This window comes from Equus caballus, chromosome 23, assembly GCF_041296265.1.
Source record: "Equus caballus isolate H_3958 breed thoroughbred chromosome 23, TB-T2T, whole genome shotgun sequence".
In the NCBI taxonomy this organism is placed as follows: Eukaryota; Metazoa; Chordata; class Mammalia; order Perissodactyla; family Equidae; genus Equus; species Equus caballus.
Window position 1 is genome coordinate 12,167,058 of NC_091706.1, and position 26,949 is coordinate 12,194,006.

General features: G+C 39.4%; 1 long non-coding RNA gene across 2 annotated transcripts; it reads left to right on the forward strand.

The window, feature by feature from the left end:
* Positions 1-1,617: 1,617 nt before the first annotated feature.
* Positions 1,618-26,804, forward strand: LOC102149123 (uncharacterized). Of its 2 annotated transcripts, XR_289315.4 has the most exons (5): positions 1,618-1,845; positions 2,766-2,931; positions 4,799-4,894; positions 24,355-24,465; positions 25,086-26,804. It is a non-coding gene; the product is annotated as an uncharacterized lncRNA (long non-coding RNA). The 2 variants fall into 2 exon arrangements; XR_011431724.1 differs by lacking the exons at positions 24,355-24,465; positions 25,086-26,804 and adding an exon at positions 5,540-5,763 and having other exon boundaries at positions 1,641-1,845.
* The last annotated feature ends 145 nt before the right edge of the window (positions 26,805-26,949 follow it).

A 26,949-nucleotide genomic window follows, 5' to 3' on the forward strand; every position in this document is an offset into this window, starting at 1 on the left:
TGCTTTGATTCTTATCTAAAAGTTGTGGGGCCACCCAATGGCCAGACCCTACCGGGCACTGATACCATTTTAACTTTTTTACATATTCTTTCCTTTGTCTTGTAAAGAGATAACTCACATAACTATGCCTTAAATTTAGCCTTACTCTCCACCTAACTTTGCAGCAGCAACATGCTGGCACCAGCTCTGCCTGCCCATGGGTCCTGTCCCCATGCCAGCGGCAGCAGCAGCAGCAGCTCCCCATGCCAGCAGCATCTCTGACTACCCATGGGTCCTGTCCCCACGCAGCAGCTCTGCCTGCCCATGGGTCCTGTCCGCATGCTAGCAGCAGCAGCAGCTCTGACTGCCCATGGGTCCTGTCCCCATGCCTGCAGCAGCAGCAGCTCAGCTTGCCCACGGGTCCTGTCCCCATGCTAGCAGCAGCAGCAGCTCTGACGCCCACGGGTCCTGTCCCCATGCTATTCCACACTATTCTCTAAATAAAAGAGAACTACTGCCAGATCTTGAGAATCCAAGAAATCTTTGTTTTTACTCCTCGGCTCACCGACCCCGCATCACATATATAGCCAGCCATGCCCTCAATAGGAAATTTTAACCTTTGCCATGTTTGCTTTGTTAGTTTATGCTGAAACTTTGTAAAGAGAATTAAGATAATTTCAGTGCTAAATGTGTCACTATGTATGCCTTTGACAAATAAAAATGGCAAGCAATAGGATATATTGGAGTATACGAGGAAGCCATTTGGTATAAACCTAATTCGGCCTGACTTTGTTTTTTCCAAAAGGGCCTGACTGTGGCTGTTGAGCACGCATTGTATATCTGCTTAGACATTTCCTATGGCCAGAACAAAGGCCCTTGAGATAAAGGTGCAACTTCCCCCCACATTAGCATTTCCTTAGGGATAAGCATCTTTCCTTAGGCTAGGAACTGATTGCTGCACTCACCTTTGACCACCCAGCTCACCTGTGACCACTCAGCTGGAGACAACAGACCGCCACCCTGCTGTGTTCACTGAGACAGAAGACCTACCTGCTATTTCCATCAATCGCTGTGCCGACAGAGCAGTCTCTCGACTATTGTAAAAGGGACATTTCAATCCTATGTGAAACATCCTCTCTGGGGGGTATATAACCACTCTGTGCACCCCACTTCTTTGGTGCCCTTTCTCCCTTCATGAAGAAAGGCCCCAGGCTATAATCCTCAGATTTAAGCTCAGAATAAACTCACCCAAATTTTCATTTATAGATTGGTTATGGATTATTTCCGTCGACACCTTTATATAAATAATACATTTTTTCAGTGAAATTCCTCTTAACAATTGAGTGACTGTAATGTTTATTAATATTTCTAATTGCCAGTCCACATTCAAATTTCCCAAATTGTTCCCAACGTCTTTCACGTTGTTTCTTCCATGCAGATTTGAGGGAGAACCACGCATTGCGTTCGGCGGTTAAGTTCGCGTTTAGCCCAGAACCTGGGCAGGAGAGACTATGCAGGACATCCGCTGACCGTCTAACAAAGAAGAAACAATGGCTTCTCAAGGCGCAGAGGTTTGTGGGAAATGTAGTCTTGAATCCGGTTGGCTCACGGTGCAGCTGTCTGGGAAGGCTCCGGGTTACATCTGCGCATGTGCAGGCCCTGACCCTCTGTCCTGCTCTTGAGCTCCCGGCCCAGGCGGGGCGCTGACGCCGGAGCCCTGGTTGTATGGCTCTGGGGGGGGGGACTGCGGGGAGGGGGACACAGTGGGGGCTTCCTGAGAGGAGTGGACTTGTGACCCAGAGCGCGGGAGCACCCAGGCCCAGGGACCCCCAGCCTCAGCCCTCAATGCGGGGCTCCGGGACGCAGGTGCGGCGCAGCCCGTCGGGGGCGGGGGCCGCGTGCCCGCCCGCCTGCAGCCCAACCCGCGACGGGCCCGGGGCGGGGCGGGGGCGTGTATAATGGCGACCGTGAGCGGCCGGAGAGCGCGGGCGGTGGGTCGGCGGGGAGAACCAGAAAGGCCCGGCCAGTCCCGGCCCTGTACCTGCAGGCGGGGCGACAGAAGGCCCCCGGGTGAGAGTCCGCTTTCTCACCGGACAGGGAGGATATTGGTAATGGCTGCTTCATGGCGTTGTTGTGAAACTTAGATAAGTCATCACCTGTCAATCGAATAGGCTAGTGCAGGGTACTAAGCCCTGAGTAGGTGACAACTGTTATAGTTAGAAGACACTTTGTTCTTTTCATTGGATGACTTAATGTAACCTCACAACTATTTCATGAAGTCGGTATGACCATACGCAATAAAAATACCAACGGAGGCTCAGGTCGGTGGAACAGTGTGCTGAGGTCACAAGCCAGCAGTGAGGGAGTCTGGATTCAAGGGCAGGTGTGCTTTACTTCCAGTCTCAGGCTTTGTCTAACATCACGCCTGCCTGGAAGCCTTCACAGCACTTAGCAGAGTGACCTGTCCCCAAATCCCCAGGGATATAAGGGAAGTGAATGGAGATGGAATCCTACCATGTGTGCCGTGTATTCCGCGGTTTCTGCTGTCTCCTCAGATCTCTTGAGTCAGACAGAGCCTCCTAGCCCTTCATGTGCTGGCAGGCAGTCTGTGTTTTCCGTCTGAGATTATAGTGAACTCCTAAAATTAGTTGCCCAGGCCCAGACCCCAGCTCCTGGGAAATTCATTTTACAGCAAACCAGCTCTTGTGAGGCAGGAAGCAGGGGGACAATGGTAACAGGAGGATTACCTGGAGGAGAGCACTGCCTGACCTTAGACCTCTCACCAGAGCTTCAGAGCAGAGGCACAAGAGCCCATAAGGAAGCGGGTCTGCACAGCCCCAAGCAGTTCTTGATCCTCCTGACAAGAATGAGCCCGACTTGGTGATCCCACTACGTCCAGAAGCCAACACACTGTGACAATGGGGAGTTTGAGCCATCCTTGAGAGGAGTCAGGTGAGCTGGGATGAGCTGGGGTGGCCCAGGGGCAGGCTGCTCAGGCAAGACGGCTTTGTTGGGGAGCTTGTGAGGGTGAGGTCTGGGAATAAGGGATATCCAGGCAGAGGGAGGAAGTTCTGTCTCCTCTATGCCTGAGTGGTCCCACTCTTTACAGATGCTGCTGTCACACGTATGACACCACATGTGGCACTAGTGATGTTATCCTGACCTCAGAGAATCCCACAGTGAATGCTCGTGAAGGGTTTCCATGGTTGTCTACTTTTGTCTCATTTAAAACTTTAAAGAAATTGGACCTGAGAGAGTCAGTGAATTGTCCAGGGCCACCTGTTGGTGACTCTGTCTCAAGACCATGTTTCAGTGGATCTTCATTTTTCTTGATGAGTGGTGATCTGTTGTGTGTCTGTTCCACAATTTATCCATTCTCCCGTGGATGCATATTCGGATTGTGTCCAGCCGTGAACATTCATATGTGGACATAAGTCTTTGTTCTCTTGGGTTAATACCAAGGAGTGAGTGGGATTGCTGGGTCTCATAAGTGTATGTTTAATCTAAGAAGCTGTCAAAGTGGCTGCACCATTTTGCATTCCCTCAGCGGTGTACGATTGTTCAAGTTGCTCTGCATCTTCACTAGCATTTAATAATGTCAGGTTTTTTATTAGAGCCATTGTATTAGGTTTGCAATGTATTTCATTTTAGTTTTAATTTGAATTTTCCTAATGTCTAATAATGAGCATGTTTATCATCTGTTCCTCTGTAGTTAAGTGCCTGTTTGACTCTTTTTTCCATTATCAAACATTGTTTCTTACTGCTTTGGAGAGTTATATATACTCTATAAAAATGTTTCCTCAGATAAATAATTTGTATATATTTTCTCTCAACCTTTTTTTTATATTCTTAATGGTATTTTTCAAATAGGAGAGGTTTTTAATTTGTCGATATTTCATAGCTTTTTTCCATTTTTTGTTTTATGAGTGTATTAGACTACTCAGGCTGCCATAACAGAATGCCACAGACCAGGTGGCTTAAGCAACAGAAATATCTTTTCTGGAATTAGTTTGATCCTTTCGAAGTCTGCTTTTAAGCTTTTTCTGTTGGATTCACAGCACCTTTTTTTTGCTCCTGTACTAAGGCAGAAGCTTTCAGGTTATTCTACTGAATCCTCCATGAATTAAGAGGTCTTTCTGCTCTGGCTGGTGGGATAACAAACTTCCCATCTTTGTGTGCTTTGGTGATTTTCCAACCTACTCCTTCCCAGTGGTTCTTTTCCCAGCCTCAGGTAGTTTCCTATATGCATGCACAAGTCCATGCTCACCCAGAGATTCAAGGGGACCTTTCCGAGATCTCCACAGCTCTCCCTCGCTACAGCTCTTTCCTCTCCAGTATTTTGTCCTGCCAATTCTAGTTGCCTTGGCATTTCGAAGCTCCACATCTTTCTCCTCAACTTACTGAGACTGTCAGGCTCTCTTCGGTTTCCCCTCGCTGTGCTGTAGCCTAGAAATTTTTCAGACTGTGACAATAATAAGGCTCACCTAATTTGTTTTCTTTTTTCTGAAGAATTCTTATCCTGTACTGCCTGTTGTCCAATTTTGTATGGTTTTCTACTTGTTTGACATGAGGAGATAAAGTGGAAGTCCCCGTGCAGTCCCTTTCATAAAACCCAACACTCCTGGACCATTTGTAGAATTTAGTATTATTTAGTCTTGAGATTCAGAGATTTAAGGACATTCATTCCTTTTGTCACCTCCTCAAAAAGGTCAAGTGAGCACCTTCAATGTACAGTTCCTAAAGCTGCACCTTCCTTTACATTCAGAAGCATTGAAGCCCACACAGCTGATCCAAATCCTAAATTATTTTCCACTTGTAGAGTATTGCTTTAGAAAACCAGCTGTGACCTTCAAGTTGAAGGAAGGAGAAGATCCATGGTTATTAGAGGAAGAATTTCTAAACAGGTGCTCCCCAGGTGAGTTACTGAGCACTCGCAGAAGGTGTCCAGGGGAGATTAGATCCAAAGTGATCAGTTAGAGGTGGGAATTTTTAGAAGCCTTTATCTTTGGAAGTTTACAAAGAATAGATCCAATATAATGTGGAAGGTGAGCATATAACATAACTAATGCAATGTAAGCATACTGATTTTCTGATCTTTAAAAACTGGGAGCCCAAGTATATCATTTACAAGTGACAAATCAAGTTATAGATTTTTAATTAATGGTAAAATTATAAAAGCTAAGAAATATTAGAAAAGGCACTAAAATTGGAGGTTAAAGGATATTTAGGGAGAAAGAGAAAACATTAATTTTATCATTGGTTCTATAATATGGAATTAAAAGAAGTGCTGTCACATTGTACCAAAGAGATATACCTAAAAAATAATGTGGAAAGTTAAATATAAAATAATAAATTAGTAAGCCAATAAATATACAAATAATCCAGGGTTCTTTTACTTGGCTGCTAAAGTTTGAATTCAGGAATTCAGGCACAATATTAAATGAGAAAAAGGGCACTTGAATTATGTGGAGTTTTTTTTTTTTTTTTTAAGATTGGCTCCTGAGCTAACAATTGTTGCCAATCTTTCTTTTTTTTGCTTTTTCTCCCCAAATCCCTCCAGTACAAAGCTGTATATTTTATTTGTGAGTCCTTCCAGTTGTGGCATGTGGGACGCTGCCTTAACATGGCCTAATGAGCAGTGCCACGTCCGCACCCAGGATCCGAACCGGCGAAACCCTGGGCCGCTGAAGCAGAGCACGTGAACTTAACCACTCAGCCACGGGGCTGGCCCTGAATGTTTTTTAAAGACCATTTTAAAAGAACAATAAAAGTTTTGAATATCTATGCATCAGGTAATAAGTTTATCAGAATCCGTAAAACAACAATTATAAGAGATAAGGAGAAACAAAAACAACTTAGATATAATAGACATTAATATACCTCTCTGGCTTTATACGAAATATAGTGGAGAACAACTGAAGTTCTAGAACAAGGGTTGGTGAAATACAGCCCTCGAGCCAAATCCAACCTGATGCTTGTTTTTGTAAATTAAGTTTTTTGGGACTCAGCCACTCCAGTTCTTGTATGTATTGACAGCTACTGCCTTCATACTAGAAAATAGTTGACAAATGACAGGGACCATATGGCTTGTGAAGCCTAAAATATTTGTTATCTGGCCTATGCTCCAGGACAGTGGTTTTCAACAGAGGGTGATTTCGCCCACCATGGGACATTTAGCAATGTCTGGAGACATTTTTGTTTGTCACAGCTGAGGGGGAGATACTACCAGTATCTCATGAAAAACCTAGGAATGCTGCTAAACGTCTGGTAATGTACAAGACAACCACTACCACCCCCACCACACACCACCAAGAATTACCTGCTCTAAAATGTTAATAATGACAAATTTGAGAAACTCTGCTCTAGGTGAATCTAATGTCTGGATATGTCTTTCAAACTGTGTACTCTGGAAATAAAGAATAAACCATTGCCAATGGTATATTCAGAAAATATAAAAATACATTAGAACCCCACAGGAAAACTTTAGTAAATTCCACAGAGTAGAAATATCACAGTTCAGTAAAACTAGAACTTGCAAATGATATGAACAAAACTAAAATCTGAAAGTTAAAAAACCTTTGAAAATCTGTTCAGATGTTTGAGCAAAATTGTGGAGTAGGAAGCTCCAAGCTCGTTTTCCCACAGAAACATCGGGAAAAAAAAAACAGGCAGAAACTGTCTGAGCCAACTTTGTCATAGCTATGGAAAACAGTAATAGGTTTATAGCAACCAAGAGAACATCTGACCAAGAAAAAGCTATCTTCAGACTGATAGGAAAGTTTTGTGGTGTTTTTACTCATTCCTTCCCCAACCCCTCTGTGACCTGATGGTGGTTTTGGTGTTGAAGCAGTGGCAGCCTGGTTCCCATTTCTTTCCCTGAAACCAGAGAGCATGGCAGACCTTATTTGCAAGTTATTATGTACATCCATTTTAACCTGGGGGATGCAAGGTACTTGTCTGTTTCATATAAATTGGAACTCAGGTGTAAAAGTGGTGGGCACTGCTATTAATTGCTGCAGAACCCACAGACCTCTGGGGCAAGAGATTACAGGTGGAAACATATCATTTAAGGTCTGGAGGTGAAGCTGGGGTGAGACTATTTGAGAAAGTGGGACATTCAAAAGCAGCCATGTATACAAGGGAATTTGGAAAGCCACATGCGTGCCCAGGCAAGATGCTTGCTCAGAAAGACATAAGAAGACCTTAAGCTTTCACCTTGGGTTGATTCCTAGGCTGAGAGCAAACTAAGAGTTAAAGAACTGCTCCAGCACAAAGCCAATTTGCAAAGCCTAGGAGAGCTCTTGGCATTCAAGGAAATCTCTGTTAAGACATTAGCTAAAGAAAAGCTAAAGGAAGAGAGACTTTAGTGATCATACACAGCAAAGAATAGTTTTTCCAAAAACTGGTAGAAAAGTATCAAAACAAATGGAGTACTACCATCTTCAACAATCAAAAAATAAACAGCAAACACTGAGGAAGGGGGAGAATCTGAATTCCAGGGTTACCGTCTTATAGTAGTTAAATGAACAATTTTGAACAAAAAAATTGCAGTGCATATAAAGAAACATGGAAACCTGGCCCCGTAAAATAAATGGACAGAAACTGTCCCTGAGGAAGCCCAGACATTGGACTTACTAGACAAAGACTTTAAAACAACTGTTTTAAATATGTTCAAAGAGCTAAAGGAAAGTATTGACAACTAAACAAAATTGGGAAAATTATGTAAGAGCAAGATCAACAAAGAGAAATTATAAAAAAGAATTGAACAGAAATTCTGGAGCTGTAAGGTACTATAACTGAAATGAAAAATTCACTAGAGGAATTCAGCAGCAAATTTGAGCAGGCAGAAGAAAGAATCCATGATTCTGAAGACGGGATAATTGAAATCATTGACTCTGAGGAGCAGAAAGGAAAAAGAATGAAGAAAAGTGAATAGAGTCTAAGGGACTTGTGGAACACCGTGAAATGAACATGATACGGTACCATACATGATATGATAGTGCTGCGGAAGATCATAGCAGCATTCTTGCCGGGCTTTAAGCCGAGGAAAAATAAGTTCCAAATGGGTGGCTGGGAGATATGTGATCTGCTGACTCTCATAATTATTATACCAGATTGCTTGTGCTTTGGAATCCAAGGCTGGAGGGGAGTATGTTATCAAGCGTGAAGGCAAGGGGCTTGGGAACACCGGGCCCTTGCAGGAACGGAACACCACCTGCATAGCTTGCTGATTGTTCTTAAGATACCCCCTAAGTGTGGTGTGCGTCAGAGGGACGAAGAATAGAACCGTTGGGCTTTGGCTTGCGTGTGCCTGCTGGCATGAGTTCCTGCTATTGTACATGCTTGTGTTTCTTTGCCTGCAAATAAGTACGTGGTGAGCAGAGGGACCTCATCTCAGTCTTTGAGGCTGATGGTCCCCTGTCCCGTTGAATATATACATTGTGTTCTGTCTATAAATTCCGTCTGCTCCCTCAGCTTGCTGCCTAGCCTGTCTCGGCAGCAAGTGGCACCCAATGTGAGGTTCAAAGGAAACATCACCAAGAGCAAAAGTGGGACTTTAGTGGTGCGGGAACTGGAAGCGGTGTGGATGCCTCTGAAGATTCCTGTTGGGGTAAGTGTTTCCAGGGATTTTAACAGGGAAAATGGGTAACTTTGAAAGTACAGAACAATATTGCCCTTACACTTGCTTACTCAGGCAATTGCTGAGGGCAGGGGCGGGGCTAAGGTCAGTAAAAATAAATTGTTTGAGTTGCTGCAGATCATAGAGAAGCACTGTATTTGGTTTCCTACTCTGGGTATGTTAGATTTACAATCTTGGGAAAATGTGGGAACTGAGTTAAAGAAAGAATATCAGAAGGGTATTCCGATGCCTGTGACTATATGGAACACTTGGTCATTAATTTGTTCCATACTAGAGCCCCTCCAAACCCATGACTCCTCAGAGGAGAGTGAAGGAGAGACAGACAGAGAAGATGGAGGCTCCTTTACTGATCACATAAAGAGCCCTGAATATGCAGTCCCTGAAGGGATGGCTACTAAAAGGAAGGAGTACATGTGGCCCACGGCACCTGAGCCTGATGATATATTTCCACTGCTACCTCTGGTCTCGCTCCCTCCTCCACTCATTCTGGAGTTTGTTGGTGGCACCATAGCCAAGTGTCCTCCAGCTTCCACACTTTCAACATTACAAATGGAGATTAGACAAGCATTAAAGGAGGGAGATCTGGAAGCCCTTCACATGGCATTCCCTGTGACGGTTCATGAGAGAGGGGCTCCTGGTGTTGATCCTCAAAATCCCAATGGCATATATGAGGCTATTCATGATCCTTTCCCTTTTAAGATCTTAAAAGAGTTAAAACAGGGGCCGGCCCGGTGGCGAGGTGGTTAAGTTTGCACATTCCGCTTCTCGGCAGCCCGGGGTTTGCTGGTTCAGATCCTGGTTGTGGACATGGCATTGCTTGGCACACTATGCTGTGGTAGGCATCCCACATATAAAGTAGAGGAAGATGGGCACGGATGTTAGCTCAGGGCCGGGCTTCCTCAGCAAAAAAGAGGAGGACTGGCAGTAGTTAGCTCAGGACTAATCTTCCTCAAAAAAAAAAAAAAAAAGTTAAAAACAGGAAGTTCGGAATTATGCAGTTAACTCTCCCTTCACAGTCAGGATAATTCAGGGGATTGCTGAGGGCAGTAGACTGATCTCTGTGGACTGCTCAACTTTGGCAAGGACTGTCTTAGCCCCCGGGGAGTTTTTCAGTTTCGCACATGGTAGCAGGACCATGCGGAGACAGTGGCTGCACATAATTAGGCCAGACAGATATCCTTAGAACAGTTGATGGGCATCGGGCCTTGGGCTGGAGTACTAGATCAGTTAAGGTTGGAGGATCAAGCTATAGACCAATTAAGACACTGTTGCCTGAGAACATGGGAAAAGATTGAGATGAAAGGTACTGCCACTGTCTCATTTCAGAGGATCATTCAGGGGCCTAAAGAACCATACACAGAATTTATTGCTAGACTACAAGAAGCTATTAAATGACAGATAACTAATGGAGAGGCAGCAGATCACATATCTCCCAGCCACCCATTTGGAACTTATTTTTCCTAGGCTTAAAGCCTAACAAGAATGCTGCTGTGATCTCCTGCAGCATGGTAGTCCCAGAAGAAGTAGAAGAAAGAAATGGACAGAAGATTGTTGTAAGAAAAAATGGCTGAAAGTTTCCCAAATTTGCTGAAAGACATGAATCTACAAATCTGAGAAGGTGAACAAACTACTACTTGGATAAACCCAAAGAAACTCACCCTGAGACACGTAATCAAACTATCAAAAGACAAAGACCAAGAGAGAAGCAGTTCGTTACTGTTTCTGTTGGTCTCAGCCTATAAACAGCAATGCTATCAGCTAGGGGTGCCTGAGGCACTCACCTGGGCCTGTACTACCCCCCACAGACATTTCCCTGATTGGAGCCAATGTTGCAACTGCACTAGCCCTTGTCCTTCTTATTATGATTGTAAGACACATCTCAGCAACAACCATCTGGGAACTTTGAAAAAACAAGATTTATTACTCATAAGTCCTGGAGGGTACATGGCATGCCTGTGGGTGGGTCACAAAGCAAGGTTAAGGATAGAGAGAGAGATTGCAGACTTGGGCTTCTGCCTTTACTGCCTTTACTGGGTTGCCTAGGGTTTTGCAGGTTCACTCTTCATTGGCAAATTTAAAACATAAGAGCAGAAATTAAGGTGTGGGAAGGGAAAGTGGGGTCCCTCAAGAGGTAGTTATCTAGGTTACCCAAGGCTTTCTCAAAGAGGACCTTCATGGGTGGGAGTGGCTTGGCTCTTTGTCTAGTTGTTGGCAATATGTTTATTCAAGATGGATATCTTTGAAATGGATGCCTCTGCAATCAAAGGTTAATGTCAGGCACTTACATTACAAGCAAAAAAGCTTTATGTCAGGCACCTACACTACAATTCCATATAAGAGATTCTCAATGAAATTATTAGATTATTAGAAATCAGAAATCTTGGAGGCCAGAGACAGTGGGATGCTATATTTGAAGTCACTTTAGAATTCTGTACTCACCAAACGTTCATTCAAAAATGAAGGAGAAATTAAGACATTCCATAAATAAAAGCTGAGGGAGTTCATTACCACTACATGTACCCTACAAGAAATGCTTCAGGTTGAATTGAAAGAATGCTGGTCGGTAACTGGACACCATATGAAGAAATAAAAACCTCCAATAAAAGTAAGTATGTGGGCAAACGTACAAGCCAAAATTGTAATTTTGGTTTGTAACCTTTTTTTTTTCCTACAAGTTTTAAAAGACAAGTGCATAGAAAATAATTGTGTCTATGTTATTGTACACACAGCATATAAAGATGTAGTTTTTGGCAGCAATAACAAAGGAGAGGGATGGAGCTGCTTGGGAGGAGCATTTTTTTGTATGTGATTGAAGTTAAGTTGGTATCAACTTGAATTAGATTGTTACAACTTTAGGATATTATAGTAATACCCATGGTAACAACAATAAAAATATCTAACATATACACAAAATGAAATGAAAAGGGAATCAAAATGTGTCACTACAAAAATCAACTAAACACATATGAAGGAAGTAATGGAAGAAATAAGGAATAAAAAAGCTGTGACATACAGAAAACAAATAGCAGGCTAGGAGAGGGTAGTCCTTGTGTATCAGGAATTACTTTCAATGTAAATGGATTAAACTCTCCAATCAAAGAGTAGAGATTAGTAGAATGAATTTTAATATGATCAACTATATGCTGTTTACAAAAGGCTTACTTTAGATCTAAGACACAAATATGTTGACAGTGAATGGATGGAAAAAGATATTCCATGCAAATAGTAGCCAAAAGAGACCTAGGGTGGCTATACTAAAAGCACATAAAATAGACTTTAAATCAGAAACTGTCACAAAAGACAAAAGACCTTATGTTATTGATAAAAGGTCAATTCACCAAAACAATATATACAGTGAATATCAGACTCCCCAAAATACATAAAGCAAATGTTGACAAAATTGAAAGGAGAAGTAGATAATTCTATAATAATAGTTGGAGATTTTAATACCCCACTATCAATAATGGATAGAAAAACCAGTCAGAAATCTTTATTAAAGATATAGATGATTTGAGCAACCTATAAACCAGTTAGACTTTACACATACATATGGAACTCACCACCAGACAACAGCATAGTGCACATTCTCAAGTATATGGATCATCCTCCTGGACAGACTATATGTTAGACCACAAAGCAAGTCTTAATAAATTTTAAAAAATTGAAGTCATACAATATATCTTTTCTGATCACGAGTAAAACTAGAAAACAAAACCAGAAGAAAAGTGTAAAATTCACAAATACATGGAAATTAAGCAACACACTCTTAAAGAACCAGTGGGTCAAAGAAGAAATCACAGGGAAAATAGGAAATACCTTGAGAGAAGTGAAAATGAAAACCAGATACCAAAACTTACAGGATGCAGTGAAAGCAATACTAAGAGTAAAATTTATAGTTGTAAACACATACATCAAAAAAGAAGATAGATCTCAAATCAGTAACTTAACATTGCATGTTAAGTAACCAAAAAGAGGTGAGAGCAAACTAAACCCAAAGCTAGCAGCAGGAAAGAAATAATAAATATTAAACTAGAGATAGATAAAATAGAGTAGGAAAACAGAGAAAATCAACAAAACCAAAAGTTGGTTCTTTGAAAAGGTCAACTAAATTGACAGACCTTTAGCTAAAGTGACTAAGAGAAAACTATGAACAATTCTGTACCAACAAATTGGATAGAAAAATTCCTAGCAAGACAAAATCTACAAAAACTGACTCATGAAGAAATACAAAATCTGAATAGATGTACAACTAGTAAGGAGATTGAATCAGTCATCAAAAATCTCCCAACAATGAAAAGCCCAGAGCCAGGCGGTTTCAGTAGTAAATTATACCAAATATTTTTTTAATTGAAGTATAACTGATATACAATATCCTATCAGTTTCACATGCACATCATAGTGATTTGATAATTATGTACATTATGAAATGATCACCATGCTAAGTCTAGTTACCATGTCACCATACCAAGTTATTACAGTATTATTTGCTATATTCCCTATGCTCTACATTACATCCCCATGACTTATTTTATAACCCAAAGTTTGTACCACTTAATCCCCTTCACCCATTTCACCCAGCCTCAAAACCATTCCCCCTCTGATAACCACCATTTTGTTTCCTGTATCTCTGATTCTGTTTTGTTTTGTTTGTTCATTTGTTTTATTTGTTAGATTCCATCTATAAGTGAAATCGTATGATGTTTGGCTTTCTCTTTGCATTATACCCTCTAGGTCCATCCATGTTGTCACAAATGATAATATTTCATTCTTTTTTATGGCTGAGTAATATTCCTTTATATATATTATATAATATTTATATACAGCAGTCTTTTCTATCCATTCATCTATTGATGGACACTTGTGTTTCTTCCATATCTTGACTATTGTAAATAATGCTGCATTGAATTTAGGGGTGCATATATACCTTTGAATGAGTGGTTTTGTTTTCTTCGGATAAGTACTCAGAAATGGAATTGCTGGATAGTCCTATTTTTAATTTTTTGTGGAACCTCCATACTGTTTTCCACAGTGGCTGTACCAATTGACATTCCCACCAACAGTGTATAAGTATTCCCTTTTCTCCACATCCTCGCCAATATTTGTTATTTGTTGTCTTTTTGATAATAGCCATTCTGACAGGTGTGAAGTTGGTATCTCATTGTGGTTTTGCTTTGCATCTCCCTGATGATTAGTGATGTTGAGCATCTTTTCATGTGCCTGTCTGCCATCTGTACATCTGTGTCCCCTTTGGAAAAATGTTTGTTCAGGTTCTCTGCTTATTTCTTAATCAAGTTGTTTGGTTTTTTTGATATTAAGTTGTGTAAGTTCTTTATATATTTTGGATATTAACTCCTTATTGGATGTATGATTTACAGATATCTTCCCCCATTCAGTAGGTTGCATTTCCGTTTTGTTGATGGTTTTCTTCACTGTGTAAAAGCTTTTATTTTGCTGTAATCCCATTTGTTTATTTTTTCTTTTGTTTCCCTTGCCTGAGGAGACTGGTCCAAAAATAAATTGCTAAGACTGGTGTCAAAGAGCTGACTGCCTTTGTTTTCTTCTAGGAGTTTTGTGGTTTCAGGTCTTATGTTCAAGTTTTTAATCCATTTTGAATTTATTTTTGTATGTGGTGTAAGTGGTCCAATTTCATTCTTTTGCATGTAGCTGTCAGTTTTCCCAACACCATTTATTGAAGAGACTGTCTTTCCCCCATTCTATACTCATGCTTCCTTTGTCATAGATTAATTGACCGTATATGCAGGGGTTTATTTCTGGGCTCTCTATTCTACCCCATTGATTTATGTGTCTGTTTTAGCGCCAGTACCATTGTGTTTTGATTACGGTAGCTTTGTAGTATAGTGTGAAATCAGGGAGCATGATACCCCCAGCTTTGTTCTTTCTTCCCAAGATTGCTTTGGCTACTCGAGGTCTTTTGTGGTTCCATCCAAATTTTAGAATTCTTTGTTTTAGTTTTGTAAAAATTGCCATTGGTTTTTGATAGGGATTGCATTGAATCTGTAGGTTGTTTGGGTAGTGTGGACATTTTAACAATATTAATTCCTCCAATCCATGAGCATGGAATATCTTTCCATTTGTGTCATCTTCAGTTTGTTTTTATCAATGTCTTACAGTTTTGGGAGTACAGTTCTTTCACCTCCTTGGTTAAATTTTTCCTAGGTATTTTATTGTTTTTGATACAATTATAAATGGAATTGTTTTCTTAATTTCTCTTTCTAATAGCTCATTATTAGTGTATAGAAATGCAACTGATTTCTGTGTATTAACTTTGTATCCTGCAACTCTACTGAATTCATTTATTAGTTCTAATAACCTTTTGGGGAACTCTTTAGAGTTTTCTGCAAATGATGACAGTTTTACTTCTTCCTTTCCAATTCAGATGCCTTTTATTTATTTATTTTTATTTTTTTGCCTAATTGTTGTGGCTAGGACTTCTGATACTATGTTGAATAAAAGTGCTGAGAGTAGGAGTCCCTGTCTTGTTCCTGATCTTAAAGGAAAAGCTTTCAGCTCTCACCATTGAGTATGATGTTAACTGTGGGTTTGTCATATATGATCTTTATTATGTTAGGTATGTTCCTTCTATGTCAATTTGATTGAGAGTTTTTATCATAAATCGATGTTCAATTTTGTCAAGTACTTTTTCTGCATCTATGGGGGTGATCATATGATTTTTATCCTTTGTTGTATTAATGTGTGTATCACATTGATTGATTTGCAGATGTTGAACCATCCTTGCATCCCTGGAATAAATCCCACTTGATCATGGTGTATGATACTTTTAATGTATTGTTGAATTCCACTTGTTCACATTTTATTGAGAATTTTTGCATCTATGTTGATCAGGGATGTTAGCCTGTAATTTTTTTTGTGTGTAGTGTCTTTGTCTGGTTTTGATATCAGGGTAGTGTTGGCCTTGTAAACTGAGTTTGGCAGCGTCCTGTCCTCTTCAGTTTTTTGGAATACATTGAGAAGGATAGGTATTAATGCGTCTTTAAATGTTTGATGGAATTCACCCATGAAGCCATTTAACCTGGGCTTTTGTTTTTTGGGAATTTTGTTTTTGTATTTTAATTACTGATTCAATTTTGTTACTCATAATTGCTCTATTCAGATTTTCTATTTCTTCATGATTCGGTCTTGGAAGGTTGTGTGTTTCTAGAAATTGATCCATTTTTTCTAGGTTCTCTAATTTGTTGGAGTATAATTGTTCATAGTAGTCTCTTATGACTTTTGTATTTCTGTGGTGTCCGTTGTAATTTCTCCTCTTTAATTTCTGATTCTATTTATTTGGGCCTTCTCTCTTTTTTTTTTCAATGAGTCTGGCTGAAAGTTTATTGATTTTGTCTTTTCAAAAAGCCAGCTTTTAGTTTTATTGATTTTATTTATTTATTTATTTTTTAGTCTCTACCTCATTTATTTCCCCTCTTATCTTTATTATTTCCTTCCATATACTAACTTCGGGCTTCATTCTTTTTCAAGTTTCTTTAGGTGTAGAGTTAAATTGTTTATTTGAGATTTTTCTTGTTTCTTGAGGTAGGCCTGTATCACTGTGACCTTCTGTCTTAGAACTGCTTCTGCTGCATCGCATAGATTTTGGAAAGTTGTATTCCATTTTAATTTCTCTCAGGGTATTTTTTTTATTTCCTCTTTGATTTCTTCATTGACCCATTGGTTGTTTAGTAGCATATTGTTTAGTCTCTGTATGTATGTTTTTTTCCAGTTTTTTCCTTATAATTGATTTCTAGTTTCATACTGCTGTGGTCAGAAAAGATGCTTGATATGATTTCAATCTTCTTAAATTTATTGAGACTTGTTTTGCAGTCTACCTTGTGATCTGTCTTAGAGAATATTTCATGTGCACTTGAAAAGAATGTCCATTCTGCAGTTTTTGGATGGAATGTTCTGTATATATCTAGCAAGTCTCCTGGTCTAATGTGTCATTTAAGGCCAATCATTCCTTATTGGTTTTCTGTCTGGATGATCTATCCATTAATGTAAGTCAGGTATTAAATTCCCCTATTGTTATTGTACTGCGGTCAGTTCCTCTTTTGATGCCTGTTAATATTTTCTTTATATATTTAGGTGCTTCTATGTTCAGTGCATAAATATTTATGCATGTTATATCCTGTTCTTGGATTGACCCCTTATCATTATGTAATGTCCTTCTTGTTTTTTGTTACAGTCTTCAATTTAAAGTCTATTTTCTCTAAGTATTGCTACCCCCAGCTTTCTTTTTGTTTCCGTTTGCTTGGAATATCTTTTTCCATCCCTTCATTTTCAATCTGTGTGTGTCTTTAGATCTGAAGTGACTCTCTTGTATGCAGTATATAAATGGGTCTTGTTTTTTTATCCATTCAGCCACCATATGTCTTTTGACTGGAGCATTTAGTCCATTTACACTTAAAGTAATTATTGATAGGTATGTACTTATTGCCATTTTGTTAGTTGTTTTCTGTTTTTTTTTTTTTTTTTTTTGAGGAAGATCAGCCCTGAGCTAACATCTGCTGCCAATCCTCCTCTTTTTGCTAAGGAAGACTGGCCCTGAGCTAACTTCCATGCCCATCTTCCTCTACTTTATATGTGGGACGCCTACCACAGCATGGCTTGCCAAGTGGTGCCATGTCTGCACCCAGGATCTGAACCGGCAAACCCTGGGCTGCCAAAGTAGAATGTGCAAACTTAACTGCTGCACCACTTGGCTGGCCCCTCTGGTTGTTTTTGTAGCCTTTATCTGTTCCTTTCTTCTTCTCTTCGTCTCTTCCCTTGTGGTTTTCTTTAGTGTTATGTTTGGGTTCCTTTTTCTTTTTTGTGTATCTATTGTAGGTTTTTGGTTTGTGGTTACCATGGAGTTCATATATATCGACCTATATATATAGCAGTGTCTTTTAAGTTATAGTTGCTTAAGTTTGAAAACATTCTAAAAGTAATAGATTTTTACTTTTCCCCCCACATTTTATGTTTTTGACATCATATTTTATATCTTTTTATGTTGTGTATCCCTTAACTACTTATTGTAGTTATGATTGGTTTTACTACTTTTGTCTTTTAACCTTCATACTAGCTTTATAAGTGGCTGATCCATTGCCTGTAATAAATATTTGCCTTTACCAGTGAGACTTTTTCTTTAATGTATTTTCTTATTTATAGTTATGGCCTTTTCTTTTCCATTTAACGAAGACCCTTTAAGCTTTCTTGTAAGGCTGGTTTAGTGGTGATGAACTCCTTTAGTTTTTGCTTGTCTTGGGAAATCTTTGTCTCTCCTTCAATTCTGGAATAATAAGCTTGCCAGGTGGAGTATTCTTGGTTGTAAGTTTTTTTCCTTTTAGCACTTTAAATATATCATTCCGCTGCCTTCTGACCTGCAAAGTTTCTGCTGAAAAATCAGCTGATTATCTAATGGAGGTTACCTTGTATGTGACTTGGTTTTCCCTTGATGCTTTTAAGATTCTCTCTTTATCTTTAAATTTTGTCATTTTAATTTTAATGTGTCTCAGTGTGGATCTCTTTGAATTCATCTTGTTTGGGACTCTGTGCTTTCTGGACATCTGTTTCTTTCCACAGATTAGGGAAATTTTCTGCCATTATTTCTTCAAATAAACTTTCTGCCCCTTTCTCTCTCTCTCTTCTCCTTCTTGGATACCCATAATGTGAATGTTAGTATGCTTGGTGTTCTCCCAGAGGTCCCTTAAACTATCCTCATTTTTTAAAATTCTTTTTTCTTCTTCTGTTCTGATCAAGTGATTACTGTTTTGTTTCCAGATCTCTTATCTGTTCTTCTGTATCATCTAATCTGCTGTTGATTCCCTGTAGTGTATTTTTAATTTCAGTTATCATAGTCTTCGGCTCTGATTGGTTCTTTTTTATATTTTCTGTCTCTTTGTTGAAGTTATCACTGTGTTCTTCCATTCTTCTCCTGAGTTCAGTGAGCATCTTTATAACCATTACTTTGAACTCTTTATCAGGTAAATTACTTATCTCTGTTTCATTAGGGTTTTATTCTGGGCTTTTATTTTGTTGATTCTTTCATTTGGAACATATTCCTTTATCTCCTCATTTTGTTTGACTTTCTGTCTTTATTTCTATGAATTATGGAAAACAGCTACCTCTCTCAGTCTTGAAGAGGCATCTCTTGTGTAGACTGCGTGTGCCAAGCAGCTTTGGCAAGCCAGCAGGATCTGGTGCAAGAGCAGGCCAGGGGGTCCTGGGGCATGTCGCACTCAGATCACCTTGGCTGGACAGCTGGAACTAGAGCAGTCATGAGCCAGGAAGTCCTGGGGTATGCCTCACCAGAGCTGCCCCAGTGGAACAGCTGGAGCTTGAGTGGGTGTGGGTCAGGGAGTCCTGGGGCATGCTGTGCTGGGGGTGCCTTATGATGTGGAGCTGGTGTGCACCAGAAGCCTGGGGTATGCTGTGGTAACCACAGTAGGCCAGCTAGACCATCTGGATTATGCTCCTGCCTGCACTATCAAGGTCAAGGGGGAACACAAATATGGTGACCACTGGTGCCTCCGACCCTGGAGAGTTCCAGCATTTCCCACTCATTTGGCAGATGCTCTAGGGTTATTAAATGGACTTTCTTCCCATATAGTCTAGGTGCCCTTTATACTATTGCTTTTTGCTGTACTGCAGGGTGGGCAAGCCTGCACACAGGCCCCTCAGTGATATCTCTCCCTGCTACAGGTCATTGTGTCAGGGGTGGGGTTCCCGTCAATACCACGTCTGTTTCTCCTATCCACCTCTTTGTGATCCCTCTGTTGTTTGTTGTGCTGAAACTGTTCAATCAGTCCTCAGTTCTTCTTCAGGAGGAATTGCCCTATATGTAGGTGTAGATTCAGTGTGTCTGTGGGAGGAGGTGAGTTCAGGGTCTTCCTATGCTGCCATCTTGGACCTGAAACCTATACCAAACATTTAAAAAAGAATTCACTAGTCCTTTTCAAACTTTTCAAAAAAAACTGAAGATGAGGAAACACTGCATAACTCTTCTTATGTGGCCATTGTTGTCCTGATACAAAAACCAGACAAAGATACTAGAAGAAAAATAAACTACAGACTAATATTCCTTATGAATATAGATGCAAAAATTTTCAACAAATACTAGCAAACCCATTTCAGCACCCTATTAAGAAGATTATACACTATGACCAAGTGAGTTTTATTCCTAGAATGCAAAATGGTTCAGCATATGAAAATTAATTAATATAATAAACCACATTTGTAGAATGAAAGGGGAAAAAAACACATAATCATCTCAATACAGAAAGTGCATTTGAAAGAATTCCACAACCTTTCATGTTAAAAACACTCAATACACTAGGAATCATAGGCAACTTCATCAACATGATAAATGCCATATGTGGAAAAACCCACAGATAATCTACTAAAAGATGAAAGGTTTAAAGGTTTCCCCCTGAGATCAGGAACAAGACAAAGATGCTTGATTTCACCACTTCTATTCAACATGGTATTGGGACTTCTAGCCAGAGTAATTAGGCAAGGAAAAGAAATTTTAAAAGGCATCCAAATTGGAATGGAAGAGGTAAATTATCTTTGCAGATGACATGATCTTATATGTAGAAAATCCCAATGATTACACACACTTGCGCATGCACTCACACAAACTAATTCAGGGAACTTGCTAATAAACCAATTCAGGAAAGTTGTGGGATCCAAATTAAGACACAGAAATCAGTTGCATTTCTATACTGTAGAACAATGAACAATCCAAAAGAAATTAAGAAAATAATTCCATTTACATCGCATGAGCAAATGAATAGATAAAATTCTTAGGAATAAAGTTAACCAAGGAGACAAAAGACTTATACACTGAAAACTACAAAGCATTGCTGAAAGAAATTAAAGACAAAAATAAGTAGAAAGACATCTCATGTTCATGGAATGGAAGACCTAATGTTAAAATGACAGTACTACGCAAAACAATGTACAGATTCAATGCAAACTCTATCAAAATCTCAGCAGCATTTTTTGCAGAAATGGAAAAACCCATCCTAAAGTTCATATGTAATCTCAAGGGACTCCACGTAGCCAAAATAATCTTGAAAAAGAACCAAACTAGTTAGAGGACTTACACCTTCTGATTGTAAAAAACAGAGCTGCAGTTGTTCGAATATTGTGGTATTAGCATAAGGACACATAGAGAATAGATTTGAGAGCCCAGAAATAAATTGTCACATATATGGTCAATTTATTTTTGACAAAGGAGCCAAAACCATTCCAAGGTGAAAGGCAAATCAACACATGGTGCTTGGAAAACTGGATATCCACAATCAGAAGAATGAAGTTGGATCCTTATCTTACACCATATGCAAAAATTCACTCAAAATAGATTGAAGCCCTAAATGTAAGATCTAAAACTATAAAACTCTTAGAAGACAACATAGAGCAAAATCTATATAACATTGGACTCAGCAATGATCTTTTGGATATGACGCTAAAAGCACAGACAACAAAAGAAAAAAATAGGTAAATTGGACTTTATCAAAATTAAAAACTTTTGTGCGTCATATGACACTATCAACAAAGAGAAAAGGCAACTCACAGAATGGATGAAATATTTGCAAATTGTATGTCTGATGAGGGATTAATGTCTAGAATATATAGAGAACTTCTAAATCTCAACAACAACGTGACCTGATTATAAAAATGAACAAAGGACTTGAGCAGACATTTCTCCAAAGAAGGTAAACAAATAGAAAATAAGCACATGAAAAGATACTCAACATCACTAATCATTAGAGAAATGCAAATAAAAACCACAATAAGATATCACTTCACATCCATTAGGATGGCTCTTATTAAAAGAAAACAAAACATGGAAAATAACAGTTGTAGAGGATGTGGAGAAATGGGAACCCTTGTGCACTGTTGACGGGAATGAAAAATGGTAGAGCTGCCATGGAAAACAAGTGGTTCCTCAGTTAAACATAGAATTATCCTGTAATCCTGCAATTCCACTCCTAGGTATATACCCAAAAGAATTGAAAGAGACTCAAAGAGATGCTTGTACATCCATGTTCATAACAGCATTATTCACAGTAGCCAGAAGGTAGAAAGACCCCAAATATCCATCAACACATGAATGAGTAAACACAGTCTGATATGTACATACAATGTATTATTCAGCCTTAAAAGGAATGAAATTCTGATACATGCTACAACACAGATCAACCTTGAAAACATTATACTAAATGAAATAAGCCAGACACAAAATGACAAATGTGTGATTCCACTTACATGAGGTACCTAGAATATGCAAATTTGTAGAGACAAAAAGGAGTGTAGAGGTTATCAGGGACTAGAGGAAGAGGAAATTGGGAATCATTATTTAATGTGTACAGAGTTTCTGTTTGGGGTAATGAAAATTTTCTGGAAATGGTGGTGATAGTTGCACAACAATGTGTATATACTTAATGTCACTGAATTGGACACTTAAATGTGATTAAAATGGTAAGTTTTCTGTCATATATTTTATCACAATAAAAATGTTAAAAGAAAACCCTATTTTTTGAAATCATCAATCAAAATGAAATTTGCAGAATATTCATTTAATTGTAAGCCTGTAAAATGTATATTAGAAGCATTTGGACTATCAGTGCTTAAAGGAACATTTGTAGTATTATACACTAATCTTTTTTCTAAAAGTCTGAATATGAAACAGCTTATTTTTCTCTAGTCACTGCCTTAAAAACTTGTTTGTTAACCACAATGAGATACCACATCACACCCATTAGGATGGCTACTAGCAAAAAAAGAACCAGCCAACAAAATAACTAGTGTCGGCAGGGATGTGGAAAAACTGGATCCCTTGTGCACGGTTGGTGGAAATGTAAAATGGCCCAGCTGCTATGGAAATCAGTTCAGCAGTTCCTCCAAAAATTAAAACTAGAATTACCATATGATTCAGCAGCTCCACTTCTGGGCTTATACACAAAAGCATTGAAATCAGAGTCTAAATATTTGTACACCCATATGTACAGCAGCATTATTCACAAAAGCCAAAAAATGGAAGCAATCCAAGTGCCAACTGACATATGAATGAATAAATGTTGAGTGGTGTATATATATATATATGCAATGGAATGTTATTCAGTCATAAAAAGGAAGGAACTTCTGATACGTGATACAACATGGATTAACCTTGGGGACATTATGTTAAATGCAATAAGCCAATCACAAAAAGACAAAAGCTGGGGGCCAGCCCAGTGGTGCAGCGGTTAAGTTCGCACGTTCCACTTCTCAGCAGCCCAGGGTTCACAGGTTCGGATCCCAGGTGCGGACATGGCACTGCTTGGCTAAAAGCCATGATGTGGTAGGTGTCCCACATATAAAGTAGAGGAAGGTGGGCATGGATGTTAGCTCAGGGCCAGTCTTCCTCAGCAAAAAGAGGAGGATTGGCAGTGGTTAGCTCAAGGCTGATCTTCCTCGAAAAAAAAAAAAAAACGACAAAAGCTGTATGATTCCACTTATATAAGATACCTAGAGCAGTCATATTCATAGAGACAGAAAGTAAAAAGATAGTTGCCATGAGCTCAAAGGAGTGGGGTATAGTGGACTTATGGAACGGTCATTTATCTACTGTGCATGCAATGAATGTAAAATTTTTGTTTTCCAAAAAAAATACCCCATCATTCTTTTATCTACTAATAAAAATGCTGTGGGTTCAAGACATCTCACATTTTTAGCATATGCCTAATACTGTTTGTGGAATGTGGGTAGCACCAGCACAATAGCAGTCAAATATATGTAAGAACTTTTATAATAAATAAATATAAAGGATCATTCTAAATTTTCTTGGAACAGTATGAAATTTATGATCCTTAAGATTCTCATAGATAATTAAAACTATATATGTTCAAAATTAGATGGGAAACAGTTAGGAATTGGAGAGGTAAGATAGTTTCGGGAAAATGAGTGAGCATACTGAAGCAGAAACTGAAGATTTGAGGGTCAGGAGAGCTTCACTTTTGAGCAACACTAATATAAACCAAGGCACCAGAAGCAGGTCAGAGCAGCAAATCCAATCTAGGCAGAAAGTGGCTTTTCCTGTTAGCAGTTTTACCTTTCCTCTTGTGCGTTTGTGTTCCTATGAATGAAAGCCAAGAAAACTGGAGCCTGAACTATGCCTTTAAACATGAGGAAATCAGTGCCGTCATAAATTTATTTTGGTGGTGTTTTATGGAATGAAAAAACGGAACTATTAGAGAGCTGCTAAGTGTCTAGGTGTTCATTTAGGACGAGCCCAAGCCATATTAAGCCCTTATTCATTTACTGCAGTAGTGTAAGCAAGAGGCCAAGAAGAGAAAGAAGCTACTGGCACTCTATATTCCATATGTCCCCATGGAATGGCACTATGTGAGGGTCAGATGAGCTAGTGTAGGTGGGGGGTTGGGGGGATCACCTCACTGCTTAGGAAGCCCTGAACAAAAAGCTCCAAAAATTTTATGGACACAGGCTGAAGGGAGGTAGAGGGATAGGAGTGGAAAAGTACTGAGTTAGAGTGAGGAAAAGCATCTTCAAGGCCACCCGATAAGGAGGTCCCAATAAAGAGGTACCTAAATAGTGTCTGTTATCAGTGCTGCCTATGAAGGACTCCAAATGGAGATGCCCGCTGAGGAATTCAGAAACACGTAAGAACATGGTTGGCCATGGTGGGGGCTGGGGAAGGAGGCTGAATCCTTGAATCTAACTCTTCCCAGATACTGCAGTGCATCGACTGTGCACCAAGTCTAGTGTGAGGAGGGCAGCTTCCTCCCAGTGAGGCGTGCCAGATAAAGCCTTTGCCTGTCAGTGGGCCTGGAAGACCACAGGTAGGATTTTGGCCTGGAACAGGACTCCTCAGGAAATCTAACTGCAAAATATAGATTAAAAATAAGAATTAAGAATATCCTACTGTTGTAATCTATATTTGGCTTTTGGATCCATATTTTGGCATTTTGTTCTCTAGTAGGAGAACCTAGACCTGGATATACCTCCCCAATCCAAACCCCGTCTCTGATAAAGCCTCTGAAAACCCTTGTCTGCTAATTTTTCTTGTAATTCTACTTACAGTTCATAGTCCTTGCTGATTCATCCCATTGTCTGGTTTCCTAGACCCAGAATGCAACTTTCTTAAAAATCTTGTCTCCATTTACTCTTCCTTTCCTTTATTTTCCCTTCTCTACATAGTTTTGAAAATTACATTTTAAAATTATAAATACGTATGTGTATGCATTGCCAACTTGCTCTCTCTTTTTTCAGTACAAGAGTATATGTAATATATAAGTGGAATATGAATATATATACACATATATGTATATATTCCACTTAGATTTACTTTACTGTTGGGAGACAGAACCAAAAACCAAGGAGTCAAATATAAAATAGGATGTATGTATATAAGCCCCATTGTTAACTTTCATACAATGTTTTTAATTGTCTCATTTTTTAGAAGACTACCAACCTGATAAATTATTAAAGAAGAGCCAAGAAAACCAAGGGAAACATTTGTAGCAATCATCAAAGACAAAATACTGACCACTGAGAAGAGAAAGTTTCAGAAAAACCACGTAAACTGGGCATAGATGCTTATTTCAAGAAAAATGCTTCGTAAATTGTGATACTGCAGTGTGTACATACCTGGGTTTCATCACGTTGGCCCCATACTGTAGAGAAATGGCTGGTCAACATTAGGGATGAGAGAACTTACAATCAAGAGAAATCTCCTAAATATAATAAAAGCATGAAAGATCTCAATTACAAGAAGGAAGTTATTCAGCATCAAACTATCTAGACTTTGAGGCAAGCTCTTGAATATAATAAACATGGAAAAGCTTTCCATGACAAGACTGCTCTTACTATACCTTAGAGTGCCCACACAAAGCTGAGATCCTGTAATTATAAATTTGGCAAAAATGTGATAAATCAATCCTCATTATCTCTCAGACCATTCACACAGAAAAGAGCCACTGAATCTAATGAAAATTAATATAATCAAAATGGGGATAATTTCAGTAAGATAACTCAAGTTCAGAGAACTGACACAAGAGGGAAACTTTCCAGCAGAAAATTCTGACTTCAGAGAACATGTGAGAACTCATAGGAGTGAAGTCCCTGAACATGGAAAAACCAGCCATTACATCAGAGAACTCACACAGCAGAGAAATACTGTGATTACAACAGATGTAGGGAAATCTTCAGTTCCCAACCAGCCTTCAATATAAATCAGAGATCTCATGAAAAGTGAAGCCCTGTGAGTGAAATGAGTGGAGAAAATCCTTCTCTAGGAAATCACACCTCATTGCACATAAGAAAACACAGAGGAAAAATACTATGGTTGTAGTGATCATGGGAAAGCTTTCAGTGAAAAGTCAGCTCAAAGGGCATCAGAGAACTCACATAGAGAAGAAACCCTTTGAATGCAATGAATGTGGGAGAGCTTTCAACTATACCTCTGACATAAGACAATATCAGAGAACTCACATGGGGGACAGATCCTATAAATGTGATCAATATGACAAGTCTTTTAGCTGTAAGTTAACACTCACACTACATGAGAGAACTCAGGAGAGAAACCCTTTGAATATAATGAATGTGGTAAAACTGTCAGCAAGGAATCAGAACTAAGGAAATATCAGAGAACTCACACAGAAGGGAAACCCTATAAATGATAAATGTGGGGAAACTAATCTGTAAGTCAGCCCCTACAGCACATCACAGAATGCACACAGGCGAGAAACCCTATGAATGTAATGAACGTGAGACGACTTCCCCCTGGGAATTGGACCTCAGAACACATCAGAGAACGTGCACAAGGGAGAAACCCCGTGAATGTAATGCATTTGGGGAAGCTTTCAGCCAGAAGTCACAGCTCAGAGTTTACCAGAGAATTCACACAGGAGACTTTGCGTATGTGAATGTGAGCAGTTCTTTTCAAGAAATCAGCTCTCACTAACCATCAGGCAACATACAGGAGAGAAGTGTATGAATATAATAAATATATGATAACACTCCTCTGGAAATCTGACCTCACAGTTTTTCAGCCAGAGTTTAGGCCTCATTAGAAATCAGAGAATTAGTCCAGGAAAGAAACTTGATGAAGGTACTGTGGATTTGCATATTCTAGACACTTCATATAAACATAGTAAATGTCATTTATGTTTCCTTCTCACTGCCTGGTAGATTTTTCTTACGTCTCTGACCTTTTGTTCCAGCGAGTGATATTTTCATCTGGAGATCCAGAGGGAGTTAGGTTTCTGTGTGTCTGCGTACTAAGGGTCTTCACACCACTGCAGGCGGAAGAGAATCCTGTGGAT